The sequence below is a fragment of the Otolemur garnettii genome, unplaced genomic scaffold (genome assembly GCF_000181295.1).
Source record: "Otolemur garnettii isolate 467f Iridium unplaced genomic scaffold, OtoGar3 scaffold00011, whole genome shotgun sequence".
In the NCBI taxonomy this organism is placed as follows: Eukaryota; Metazoa; Chordata; class Mammalia; order Primates; family Galagidae; genus Otolemur; species Otolemur garnettii.
In genome coordinates this window covers 7573233-7587860 of record NW_003852406.1, presented here as the reverse complement: position 1 = coordinate 7587860, position 14628 = coordinate 7573233, and positions in this window count along the sequence as shown.

Here is a 14628-nt window from a genome sequence, read left to right as displayed (position 1 = left end):
GAAAATGTACTTCCTTCCTCTTTCTCTCTAAAAATAAAAAATGTCTCCCATACTCCTTTACCCATGGACAACTGAGTTTTCTTTAGAAACTTAAGCCCTTTAAGTCTTTGCTTCATTTGAGAATGTAGCCCTCCCAGGACTTAACTAATGTGAGCTATTTATACTATTTGAGGGCAAGGGATATCTTTTATACTGGTGGTGTAGAACAGAGTCTAAGGTATGCTGTAGATGAGGTTATACAATGCAGAAGAAAAGAGGAAGAAAAAGGACACCCGGAAAAAAGATGAGAAATGCAGCCAATTCCACAGCCTCCCTAAGACCTGGTTATTATATTGCTAACAGTGTAGTTATTGGTTCCAAGACCCTGAGGCCTCATTATGTTTTTATTCACTATTTGCAAAGTTAGAAGGGCATGTCGGGACCAAAAGGAAGTGGAAAGGCAGGCAAAGAGGTAGGACAGAGAAGGGAATTTTCCATGGGGACAAATTTTACCTCTTATTTTGAGAGTCTGTTAGGGAAGAAAGCAGACTTTGGGCTAATGGTAACACCAAAAGCAAGCCTAGTAATTACTATGAGCTGAGTATTTATGTGCCAGGAGCTGTGCTAAGCCCCATGCTGCCTGCCACAGCATTGCAGTTGAGCTGTTTAAAATGTATAAATATGCATTTCTCTGCAGTGCCACAGAATCTGGGTTAAAACAACATACCGCCCACCATTGTATTTCCTCTGCCTTATTTTTTTTCCTTCTAAAGTTTATGTAAACTTGCTGTATTGTATGATTCGTTGTAAACTTCCTTAAGGCTTTTTTGGGAACAAGATCAGATATAAGTATATAAAATAACCACATTAAAACCCAGGAAAGTCGCAGGGGCATGGATGCTTCCGACTGCCCCTGTTCTCCCCAGTTCCCTTCTCCAGCTCTCGCTGATGCCCTCTGCACAGTTCTTCTGGCCACTTGGGAAGAGAGCCTTTGGGTGTGGCTTCCAGGCCACATTCTTCACACTCGCCCCAATCTTCGGGCACCACCTGCCTCCCTCCTCTGCAATGTTCCTTCGGTTATTCCTGGTTACTAATCAGTCTCTTAGGTGTCCTTGGGCTTTACAGTCTGGTGATTCTCTGAGCCTCTGGCACAGTAACTGTTGGTGTTTGGGGGCAGCTTCTTCTCAATACTCAGAAGATACCCAGCAAGGTTACCTGGGGAATGAAGATGGGGGTAAAGATGGAAATAAAAGCTTTGAGCCGAGAATACCTTCTTTTAATCCTCTACTTCGTCCTTTTCAAAGGACACCTCTGAATACTGTCATCTCCCTGGCTTCCTATTTATGTTCATCAGCTTTTATTAAACCTGGGACAAATTTCCATTTGTTTCCATTTTCAAAATTAGTCAGTAGAAGAAGAGTGTGAGTCACTAGGAAGCATGAAAATCTCTCATGGGGCATGAGGTGTTAGATATGTAAATTGTAGATGCGTGGAGTATAGAGACAAGGCCAATCTCTGCAGATGAGTAAACTGAGGCCCATCACACATCAGTGGTCTCAAAGCTGAAAAGGGGATGAGAAACTGGCCTTTGCTCTGAGTTGCTGCTTCTGTGTTGTGTAGCTTTAGGCAAACCAACTGTCTTCACAAGACAAGCATCGGGGGTGGCCTCGTGAAATAGTTCAGGAGTCAGAGAATTAGTGAGAAAAAACTCGGTGTCACATTTGCCAGTGAAGGTAAGTTCTGTGCAAGTACAAAACATCATCACTGTGACTTGGGGCACTTGATAGCACATATGACTGCTCACAAACGACACCTAAAAATACTCCAGCATGTGGGATGTAACTTTGTAGGTGTCTGTGACTATAAACGCAGAAGCAGAAATAGAACTGGGGGTACATGATGTTGCTTAGCAATACAAAAGAAAATGGGATGAAAATAGGGTTCTTCAGCAGAGAAAAAGTTGTTTACTAGAAGTAAGGACACACGGGTGGCTGAGTTTTCAACTTTATCTATGGTGATGAACATGAACTTCGTTATCCCACGTTCTGGGTTTATTGTTGGCACTAGCTACTTCAGATGAAGTAGCTACTAGCTACTTTTATCCTTCCAATTTTTATCTGAAAAGGGATGGAGTTGGCCATGGGCGCTTTAGAGATTTTAAGAGGTTGTTTCCTTTCTTAATGGATATAGCTTCAGTGGAAAACAGGACCAAGTCATGTGACATGCACAGATTACTAAGATGCAGACTCTCAGTGGTACTAGGAAACACATTTTAATGGGAAAGAAAATGAACAGTTGTAAAAAAAAAAAATTTCTTTGGCTGGTTAGGTGAAAACACTACTTTGTCTTATAATAATTTTGTGCAGCAAACATTATTCTTCCAATTTTACAGGTGAGGAAACTGAAGGTAAGAAAAATTAATTAACTTTTCAAAGTCACAGACTTAATGGGGATAGAACCAGGATTCTATCTCCGGTTTGTTCAGGCAAAGTTTGGCTATTCTCGTTCCATTAAATCATCTCAGGAGGAGCCTCTTGGGTGCTGGAGTCTGGGGCGTGGTGTTAGAGCCTATGTGCTCTGGGAAAGCTTCTTGTAGATAGTTGTGCTTGAATCGAGTTTAAACCACAGTGAAGAATTGAGAAGATAAGTCTTTTAAACCAAAATTCTGTTCCAAAGAGCCATTATCTGAACATTTGATTGAAATCTTTTATTGTTACTGAGGTTTTCAAAGGCGGATTGTAAGTGCCTTGGGTGCAGTGATCTTATCTTAAAGGTTTCACAACACTTACAAAATGCTCCTCTACTAGATGCTTGATACATACTTGAGCTTTCACTCAATTTGGGGGAAAGCCTGAATAGGAGAATTTGCAGTGACCAATCGTATGGTCAGGAAATGAGTTTGACCTAGGGTAAAAGTGATCCAGTTTGATTTGATGTGCTAGTTGTAGAAAGGCACAAATCAAAGTAAGAAGAAAAAAAAAAAACAACAAAGGAAAAATAAAACATTCCACTGTGGAGGGGCATCCCATTAATAGAAGATGGTAATGAATGGTAATGAATAAAGTTGTCTAGTCACTGGAAACTTACTCAGGACTCTAACTTTCCATTTGGTTTAGAGATTGGTTTACTGAAACATTTGTTTATTCATTCAACTAATAAATGACACCCAGTGACAGGTATTGGAGCTATGGAAAAGAGTAACTACTCCCTTCATGATACATGTCTTATGAACATGTAGGTATAAGCAGTGTCAGGTCTTTGGTGTGGTAGGACAAGTATATGGGACATAAAGTTAGTTCAGATGTTCTGGAAAACCCTTGGACATTCTCGGCACTGAACTGAGAGCCCTGGGAACTTGACCATTGATCATTCTTTCTTCTCTTTGGAAAATTGGTACCAGTGTCCCTGAAGTGTGGATAACAATGCTCTAACTCGGGGATGTCCGACCTATTTTCTTTTCTGTCATACATTAAAAGAATAAGAGTTACCTTAGGCCACACAGCAGACACACAACACTAACTGAAAGCTGATGAGCAAGAAAAGGTCTCTGTATACTTTCTGGGATGTCTGACACTACAGATAAGCAAAATAGTCTGCGTGTGGCCTGCAGGTTGGAGGCCCCTGCTCTAAACACTTCATGCCTGGAGAAAATGTGTATTTGTTGCTTTAAGGAAAAAGAACCAAGGATGTTGTGTTCTGCCATATTTTTAAATGATTTTTCTCTCTGTTTAGAAATTAGGTGGCCTGTTAGAGTTTCTAGTAGAAAATGGTGGTGCAGGGTCCAAGTGAATCTTTCTAAGAGTAGAACATGAACATTCTAACACAATAACTAAGAAAATGACACAAAGGCTATGTTAACCAGTTTGATGGAAGTATTTCGGATTGTGTGTGAAAACACCACACTGTACCCCAGAAGTGCATTAATGTACATAGTTACCATTCAAAAAAAAAAGAAAGAAAGAAAATGGTAGTGCAAAGAATGCCTCTGAGTGCCTTGCATGGGAAAATAAAACCTGAAATTAGCTGTCATCTCCACGCATATTTTCTACTCTTAGTAATCCAAAGATATCAGAATGCCTAACCCCCTTGAAATAGATAGTAAATTGAGCTCTTGAGTATTGGTCTTGGGGAAATTTGTTTTTTCTTCCCTTTCTATCAGGTATCCACAATGCTTGTCTTGGAAAAAGGAGTAAATCTCTCACCAGTAGGAGGAGGAGAACAGCGTGGGTAATATTGAATTGTCGCTCAGCATTATTTTAAATAGTAAAGGTGGGTTTAAAAGAACCCTTTTGGCTGATCTCTGCCTCGTGTAGCTGAAAATATATCTCATTTTGATTTTGAATCAAAAAATTAATAGGCCTAACAAAGAGAAGAGAGCCATTTATGTTCTTGCAAAGATTCCAAAACAACAGAGGAAGGAATATTCTGCTAAAGAGGAGGATAAGGGATATGGCTTTCAGAGAACCTTTTTGGAGGGAAGTATATATATTAAAGAACTGTGCCTTCCTAGGTGTCACTAGAATAGAACTAGATTCATGCATAATCAATAACAGCCACAAAATAGGTAACCTCTCTTATTCTACAGTGAAAATATATGAAACAGAAAGCACATGCTTTATTAGTTTCCTCGGGCTGGTGTAATGGCAACAGCAAAAGGCCGAGCGGCTTAAAACAACAGAAATTTACTCTCTCATAGACAGGAAGGCTTAGAAGTCTGAAACCCCGCTGTCAGCAGAGCCATAGTCTCTCTGAAGGCTCTTCGTCATGTCTTTTTGGTTCAACCCATAACATCAGAGAAAGTGGAATGTCAAAGATTTACCAGTGTCTTGCCCACCGTGTCTGAAAGAGAAAGTCTTCATTCAAATGTGGATATTCTGGAAGTTTGGCAAGACTATCCCTCCAAAGAGGAAGAGTGGTTCATTGGGCTCTTCCTGCTGGATGGAAGAAAGCACCTTGAACTGGAGCTAATACCTTTTGCTACTCTGTTATATTTTCCAAGCAAACGTTGAATTTTCTATTAGATTGTGGTGTATTCCAAATTCAGAAAGGGATGGCCTGCCCAGGGGTCATAAGCATGCCAATACTTGTGACAAGCCGCACAAACTTTGGATATAGCAGGCGACTAAGTATTTTTCAAATTTATTGGTATGTGCCACTTGAAGAATTAAAAGCTGGTATTTTGTTAATTTTGATGAACTTGAATTGTAAGAGCTACCGTCTAAAGCTGTTGTAAAATCTATTCTTACATGAATCTGAATCAGAGGATTCTTTCGAGGGAGTATGGGCTATGCTGAAACTTGAATTTTGAAGGTCTAAAGGGCCTAATCACAGTTGAGAAACTGAACATCAAGATAAGAGCCATAGGACTGTGAGGAGACTTCAATGATTCTTATTGTATTTTCCTGGGTGGTACGAAAGGCTTAATTGTACATACAAGAAGTATATGTTGGTATCTACTATGTGCGAAAAAAGATAAAAAGTATTGAGAAGATCGGGCTAAAAAAGACTCCTGTGGTCCTTGTGTCATGGAGCTTACAGGAGCCAGGAATGACGAGAATTGGGCTTCTGAAGGTAAATGCCATTAAAACAGGTTCTCAGAGTAAGTTGTTCTCTTCTGCCTTTTTTGGACATGAATATTTTAAGCCGATTAATCAGCTCATCGAAATTTTACAAGGGCACGGGGAATCTGGTGAGGCAGAAGTCATTTAAGAATGCATCAGGCTTTAGCAAAGCATGATTTCCTGGGAAAGCATGATGAAAAAATAATGCGGTCAACAAAGTAATGATACAGAGAATTAAACCTTGAGAATCAATCAAGGTTCCTCGCTCCAAGCAGCTTCTATTACAATAAGAAAAATAAGACCCAGAGGAGCTTTAAGGGGAAAAATGACTTCACTTAGCCATCTATAATTCTATTAAATTAAATATATATGATAAATTCTGATATGATTAGAAAGATTGAAGCTATGTAAGTATTCAGGGTGAGCTGTTTTATTCTAGGTGGTTTGCGTTACTGTTAATCCCTTCTTCAACTGTCCACTTGTCAGAGAGGGCAGCACACCAGTTGAAAAATCACGGCTTGAGATCAACATTAACTACAGCATATCTAGTTAACTAAGGAGGCCCTTTTTAAATAATTTTATTTCAAAAGCAATTGGAATTTGGATATATTTTGGCTCACGGGAGAAGCAATTCTAACAAAATTAGTATGTAATTATCTAACTTTAAAAAGGCAGAATAGTTTTAAAATGATTTTAAGTTTCTACTAAACAAAGATAAAGTCTGCAGCTTTCACTGAGAGGATTTCAGGCCTGCAAGTGTGCAGGTCTGAGTCTTTTAGAATCACACATTTAACTGTTTTACAACGTGTCACCTGCTATGTAGGGCTACCAATGGCAACAACCATTGTATCTCTAGATTTATTAGATGACAGGGTTTTAGTAGTTGCTTTCATGTCCACCATAAAATTCAGAGCATCTATTTGGACATCGTCACAATAAATTCTCAACCTTGTTTCTATTATAAGTGGCCGAGGGCCAAGGAACCTGTTACTGATTTTTCACATGTAGCGTAAAATATTTTCCTCTCAATGAATAGGGCAACTACATAATCTTGCTTGTTCCTTTTCATTTGTATGATGAGTGTCATGGAGGACCTTGTCTGGACTTAAAACCAATCTACACCACTCTTAGTTGCATCTGATGCTTTCCTCTGACAAAATCTAGGATGAATACACCAGAGAGAGATGGGCCCAAATTGAATAGCCACCAGACCTGGTCATTGTCACCGGATGGAATTCAATTTGAAAAAGAAGGGACTCAGAAAGTGAGTCCTCATTGCTGGCACCAGAAGAGAACAAATGCCCCAAAAGCGTATCTTCCTCAAAACCTTCCAGTTGGTGAACTTGCATACTGTAAGATGTCTTTTCACTCATGAGCTCCCATAAGAGTAACTTTCTTGCTCGTTCATCTTCTCTCTCCATCATGTACTCTCTGTGTTTATGTCCATGTCTCTGAATTACAGCAGAGTCTTCAACCTCAGTCCTCCTCCAGTCTTTCTGGATTTGGTGTAGCAGCTGGACCGAGCTCTTGAACTGAACGCCCCGTGTAGCTTTCACACAGTTCAGTGTGTCCTGATAGTGCTGGTGATGCAGGAACTGTGGCTACCTCAAGAGCCGATGTTGGAAGAATTTCACAGTTCCCTCTGAATTTAGCTATTATTAGTCTGAGCTGTTGCAAATAGTTAATCTCCTTCTGATAAGTGTTTTCTTTCTTAGAATCTTATGTGTCTTATTAATAGTCGTTGGAAAAGACATTAGCTTGTTTTCTTTCCTGATGTGTTGCAGTAGTCTGAGGAAGACTATTAGGAAAGTACCAGGTTCTAGACATGAACTTGACCCCTACTTTTCACTGGAAGGCTTGCAAAAGCAGCAGGAAATATAGCTGCTGGGAGTGGTTCCATTGCCCCCCATTGCTGGGGCTGGCTGACCCATTGATACCTTACTGTGTCTACAGCCCTCAGTCTCTCCGTGTTCCTGAATCACCATTTGTGATCCTCATAGCTATGTTGGGTTCGGTGAGAGGAGACAAAAGTCAAGAGTTTGTCTAGTCTCTCTGCTTTGTTCAGGCTTTTCTCCTGTGTTGCCATGAGAGATAACAAGCTAGGAGGCTCTGAAATGTCATTTTCTTTGTTTTTGCTTTTTTGAAAAGTGAAACGTTCACCAGTGGCTGACTCAAAGTAACAGTAAAAATAAATGGCTCCAAGAGTTTCTTGGTTAACTCAAACCCTCCAAGACCTTTGGCTTTTCTTCCTGCTAAAGGTCTACAGAAGATTCATTGTGCCATTTTCTTTATTAATGACATCAATAGAAGTACGTGTGGAAATTCAGTTTTAAAATTGTGCTTGGAAACATAGAACAGCTTCCCCTTTACTTGGAAGCATTGCGTGCATCTTTTAGCTCATTAGAATCCTCAGACGTTTCAGTTCATCATCCTGCTCTAAGTGGTGACCGTATGAGTCCCCATTTCCTCACGTGAGGCTGCATCTGTCTTGCTGGTTGTAAAGCAGTGCCGTGGGTGTCTTTTTGGTTTGGGTGGCTTTTCAGTGTGGCACTTTTCTCTGAGGGGGCTCCAATTGCCAGGGATTTATCCTGGGATGATAGTTATTAATCTTCAGCCATTTAGTGTCTTGTGACACTACGGGGATTCTAGTTTGGGGGGTAATTTCCTCATTTTTCAAGTCAGTCTTTACTACATCCTTTGAAACACCAGGATTCAGTTTGGAGACCCTGTTTTAAGTGTCACTTACGGAATATTTTGTCTTTGTATCCTCCAAAAGGACAAAGCTTTGGTGCTTTATGTACAACCTTAGGGTGGCCCCCACAGGAGGCCTTTCTTTGGCAGGTAGTTCAGGGTTGCTTTTGTTTGCTCACCCCACTTTGGTCTTATTCCTTGGCTATCTATGGCAATCTTCCTTCAAAAATCAAAGCATTTATGTTATTTTTAAAAAATTAAGCTCATATCTCAGAATAGCTACTTCACAAGTACATCAAACTGGAGCTCACACATCAGACTTATGATTATAGGATTTGTCTAGGGACTCTTGTGGGACAGCAAGGAAATGAATAGGTGGGCCAGGTCATGATGAATTACTTACTACTGCATAATTCCCAGGCGGCCCACTTGGACGATAATCTCATTAGAAATATATGCTGAGATGTAAGTTGTGGTGATGAGAGGGCACTTCACGTTAAAGCTGCGGGGAAGTGACTTTGGAATAATGCTACTCATGCCACCTGATTACCAGGTGAAAGTCATCCTTTGTGTTCTTTAATTTCCTTGAACAGATTCCCCTTTGCAGAAGCCTGTGAGATAGAGCTGCGTTATTTAAATTGTGTCTAAGCACCAGCAGCATCAGCGTCACCGGGGAGCTTATTAGAAAAATACAGTCTGGTCCTCATTCCAAACTGATTCAACCAGGACCTCTATGTGAACTTTAAGGTATAAGAAGCACTGGTATAGAACAAGCCACCTTCTTTTCTCCAAGACTATTTATAGATAGTAAACTCGACTATTTCAGTTAGGATAAGAGCTTAATTTCCTGTTCAGCAGCTGGAAGCATCTCAGGGACTCCGTTTGGGTTTTTGTTTTGTTTTATTTTAAATGCTGTATGCCTGAAAGAGAGGCCGTGTGCCTGTCTCTCTTGTGGGCTTATAGTTAGGGAGCCTCAGCGGTCCAGACCAGAGCAGGTGGCTCACATAAGCCCTGTTATGGCATCTGCATCATTTATAGCTCTAAGAAGGATCTTTTGTGGTTTGAAGTAGAACATGGCTGATGTTTCTTCCGTATAATTGTTCATAAAAGTTAAAACTGACCTGGCTATGTTAGGTATTTGATTAATTTAGTTAAAATACCCGAGGAAGCTTCATGAATAGTTTCTGCTGTGGAAGTTAGTGTGGCCCTACAGTGGATTCCCTTGCTGCTGTAGGGCTGGAAGGGCAGGCTGACACCCACTGTGGAGGCCTGAGAGCTGTAGGTCCACCAGGGTATCTCCTTCAGACTGGGGGACTGGGGAAGCAATTTTTAAAAATTTTTTAAATTTATTTAATTTATCTATTTTTATTTATTTTTATTAAATCATAACAGTGTACATTAATACTATCATGGGGTACAGTGTACTGTTTCTATATACAATTTGAAGTACTTTCATCCAACTGGTTAATATAGCCTTCATGTCTTTTTCTTAGGTATTGGGTTAAGACATTTATGTTCTACATTTAGAGAGATTCACATGTACCCTTATAGGATGAACCATAGGTGTGATCCCGTCAATCACCCTCCCTCCACTCACCCTCCCCTCCCCTCCCTTCCCTCTCCCCTCTCCCCATATTCCTGGGCTAAAATTGGGTTATAGCTTTCCTGTGAAAGCTATAAATTAGTTTCATAGTAGGGCTGAGTACATTGGATACTTTTTCTTCTGTTCTTGGGATACTTTGCTAAGAAGAGTATTTTCCAGCTGAGAAGCAACTTTTTTTTTTTTTTTTTTTTTTTTTGAGACAGAGCCTCAAGCTGTCCCCCTGGGTAGAGTGCCATAGCATAGCTCACAGCAACCTCCAACTCTTGGGCTCAAGCGAGTCTCCTGCCTCTGCCTCCCAAGTTGCTGGGACCACAGGTGCCTGCCACAATGCCTGGTTTTTTTTTGGTTGCAGCCATCATTGTTGTTTGGCGGGCCCGGGCTGGATTTGAACCCGCCACCTTAGGTGTATGTGGCTGGTGCCTTAGCCACTTGAGCCACAGGCGCCAAGCCGAGAAGCAACTTTTTAAGGAAATGTTTCTTTCTTCCCACTAATATGGAATAACAAGGAAAGCAATAGTGTGCAAGGGTTCTAATTTACTTATTTTATTTATTATTGACTTACAATTTTTGAGACAGAGTCTCTGTCACTCTGGGTACAGTGCCTGTGGCATCATTGCTCACAGCAACCACAAACTCTTGGGTTTAAAAAATCCTCTTGCCTTAGCCTCAGAAGAAGCTGGGTCTCCAGGGGCCTGCCACAACTCCTGGCATTTTTTTCTACTTTTAGTAGAGATGGGGTATTGTTTTTGCTCAGGGTGGTCTTTAAGTCACGAGCTCACACAATCTACCTACCTTGTCCTCCCAGAGTATCTATATATTTTTTTAAATTTCAAAATATTAAAGGGGTACAAATGTTTTGGGTTACACAGATCGCTTTTGGAATGTTTGAGTCTTGGCTGTTCCCATCCCTCAAATAGTGCTCCCATCCCTCAAATAGTGTTCATCGCCCCCACTAGGCAGGGTTTGCCCTTCCCCATCCCTCCTCCTTGATTTCCACTGAGTCTTACTTCCCTCTGTGCACCTGTGTGCTCGTCAGGTAGTTCCAATTGAATAGTGAGTGTATGTGGCATTTGTTTTTCCATTCTTGAGATATTTTACTTAGAAGCATACTGTGTGTTCTGAAAACTGAAGCCATGTGACTTCTCTGGGCCCCTGTATCTTTCTTATTTAATGGAGAAGTTAAGCTTTGTTACCATGTCCAACTGTGAAATTCTGTGAGTCCAAGATGACTTTGGGTGCTACAGGGAGACTTCAGAATTTGAAGCTGCTTCTGTGACTTTATTTGAATTAAAAAAGAAATCCTATCCTTTAGCAAGTTGCTGAAGGCACATCAGTGGTTTTCACATGGACTGACTCAGACTGACCTATAGAGGCTGTTCACAAAGTTATTAAAAGAGAGTCTAACTGATATAAGCTTGATATCAGGAGACTTTTCAAGTGTCAAAAAGTAAGCAAGGTGTATGATAATTAAGAAAGAAAATGCACAGAGGGTGGCAGAGAACAAAGGATTAGGCTCTGACTCTATAGAAATAGTCTTTTCAGAAATAATCTAAGAAATGGTTCTGAAAAATGATTCATTCCTTTTGGAACTCAAAGGAGCATCTGTCTGGCATAATAGGCAAGTTGCCAAGAGTTGAATTGTCTTGTGTGACCATGAGATTAAGGTTGCCTATTTCTAACAAAGTCAATGTTCTAAGGTGTCAATACAGTGTTGATTGAGAACTCTGTCCTTAAGATGAGCTGTGTGTGGAGAGCAGTGCTGGTCTGTGAGGACAGATATTGACACAGTCAATACAGGTTTACCTGTGTGTGGAGAAGGACTGGCCCAGGAAGGAAGAGAGGGGGAATCTGTCAGTCCCATTCCTCCCTCTATGATTCTACAACAAAATATCTGCTATATAGAACACTGGGCCTCGAGGCAGAAAGCCTGGTTTAGGGGTGCTGGGTAGTGTGGATCAGAAGGAAAATCCATTGTTAGTGTAGGATCAAACTGATTTAGGTTTAGGAAGCGATCACATTGCAATGAGATACTCAAGGTCATTAACAGGACACGTAAGTCAAAACAACCATATGCTGATTTTTACCCATCATGTGGACAGACAGAGTCTTGTGAGGCCTACTGTCAGTGGTGGTGTGGGAATTCAGGAGTTCATGTGCATAGCAGGTGGTGGTGAAGCCTGGAGAGGCTGTGCTGTAACCTGGGGGCAAGTCTCAACATGCTACAGCAGTTGTGTTTTGGTTGGAAGAGGGGGACTAGCGGGGGGCCGTGCATGGACTTTTAACAAGTGGGCTGTGCACTCAGGAATCAAAGAATTGAGAACAGAAGCAAAACACACAATTAGTGGATTCAGGAAGCTGTCTCTTTCGGCAAAATATTGGGACACTCAGGTGAAATAAGGAAGGAAAAACCATAGACGTGAATTACAGAAATAATTGGAATCCAGGGACATGGAGCCGAGGCTTCACCTGACTGGACTGCGTGGGGAAGATTTCCAGCGGCTTCTTAAGATGCCCCCTCCCTGGGTTGGTGATTTCATAAGGCGACAAGCCACAGGCATGTGAAATAAACATTAATTGTAGGTGAGCACTAGCTAGCTGTAGTTTTGGAGAAGTTGTGTACAAGGGACAAAGCATGAGATCTGGGGATGAAAATAAAAGCGCTCTGGGCCAGCAAACACAAACATTTCTACAGACCTGATAATCTCTCCAGCTACAGTGGCTGCAGGCAACATAAGCAAAGCAAGTGTTTAGGAATCCATAGCAACTTACTCCTTAGACTGTGGACACCACCTGGTGGAAGAAAGGCCTGGGGGGAATGGAGAGACCTGTGTAGAGTGTCTTGAGAAACCAGCAGAAGCCTACTGCTGTTACTCCCCCTCTGTCTTCTGCCATCACCAAGTGGGGTTAGTTTACACAAAGGGGTTATGACAGCTAAGCAGGGGAATGAAGAGCTCTCTCCTATGCATTTGCTTTTCAATGACTTAATTACAAAAGTCAGGTACGCACAATCATTTTAGATTTTGGTATGGTGTTTTGAAAATACCCATTTTATTTTTCTTACTCTATAGCCATTAGTATTACCTAATCATATTTTCTACATAGAGAATATTGTCCTTTTTACTAAACATGAAATCATCTGTGGCTTTCTGGTTCTCTGATGCTAATTGCAGCAATATAAATAGCTGCATATTATTCCAGAGAGACTTGATTTTGAGATCTAGAGCTGCTGCTTTGTAGCAGTGTGATCTTGGACTTGGTTTTGGATTTGAATTCCCAGGACCTGGCTTTCCACATTGGCAGGATGACAGAACTGGAGTAGAAGAAAAGTTCCCCCCTCAACTAAAGTTCTGTCATAAGGGTGGTGAAGCGGGAACTGAAGCTCCGGCCCTCTCTTCCTCCTATACGGTGCTGCAATTTTAGCATAGAAAAAGGTTTCAAAATATGTGGAATTCAAATGTCCTTGCCGTTTAGTTTCTTTGCAACGTTGCTGACAACTCTGGTTAAATATTTTGCCAGGGAACACTGGGCTTTGTAAAGTAGTCCATTCTCTTGCACGAGAGCCCAAATTGCAAGCAGGTGCTTCCTTACTTTGAATTGAAATTGGCCTCCATGTAACTTCTTTTCTCTGTCCCTAAAATAGGACAAGGTTGGTCTCATTCATCTTCCATTCAGCAGTACTTTAGATACATCTTTGCTTTTCTCAGAAAATACCCTCCTTTCCTTACAATGGTCTCTCAACAATGTATCTTCTGTATTTCCCGATTATGCAGGATTTATTCTTTGCATGCTCTCTGGTTTGTTCTTGATCCTGTAAAACTCCGGTCTCTAGCAGAGAATGCAGTATGTGTCTCATGAGCACAAGGTAACTTGGAGCCATTTCCTTTCTTCATCTGGACTTCATTCTTCTATAAATGCAAATCAGAACATACTAATGTTTTCAGCAGCTGGATTAAGCTTCCCGTCAAAACTTTCTCAGGTTTCTTTTTGTTTTTGTTTTAAACATGAGCAGCTCCACGTTATTTTTAAGTCCAGATAAAGGAAGATCCGTATATTACTGCTAAATTTCTTTCTATTGGTTTTGGTCAGTGTTTCCAGAATAATGAGGGAGATTTTTTTTAAACCTGAATTGTGTTTCCAGCCACATCATCTGCATATTATACGAATCTTCTAAGCTACTTGTAAGTGGTGACTAAGGCAGGACCAAAGATAGGGCCTTGTGATCCTTTCCCTGTCAGAGGGGAAGATAACAGCCTGAGAGATGCCCTGAGTTCTGTTGCTCTATTAAAAATGGTCGAAGAGTCACGGGTGAAAAGGGTGAATTTAAAGCCAGGGATTTTCCAAACAGCTGATGGCTACCTCCAAATAAGGATGATGCCATTTGACTAGGAGGTCGGGGGGTGGGGGGGGGAGGAAAAAAACAGAAAAGAAACCACCAACTCAAGCAAGCCTGGCTTCACAAGTGGATAATTTTTCTCCATCTACCTGGGTCTGGGCACCAATAACATAGAAAATTAAAAGGATAAAATTTTCCTAAAAATTAAGGGGTAACACATGTTACCCTTTCCAGAGCCAAGAGATGGCTCTAATTCATTGCTATTATCTAGAAGAACGTTATTGTTAGTAGAAGTTGGACCTAAAATGGTGTTTAATAAGGCCACTCAGATCTTTCTTGGAGACTGATCTTTTGCTCTTCCAAGCAAAGTCTCCCATACATTTCTATAGAGGCGTTGTCTTGTGAGGAAAGAAAGACCTATTAGGACTTAAGTATGGATGGTAGAGCTGTGATACCTCAAG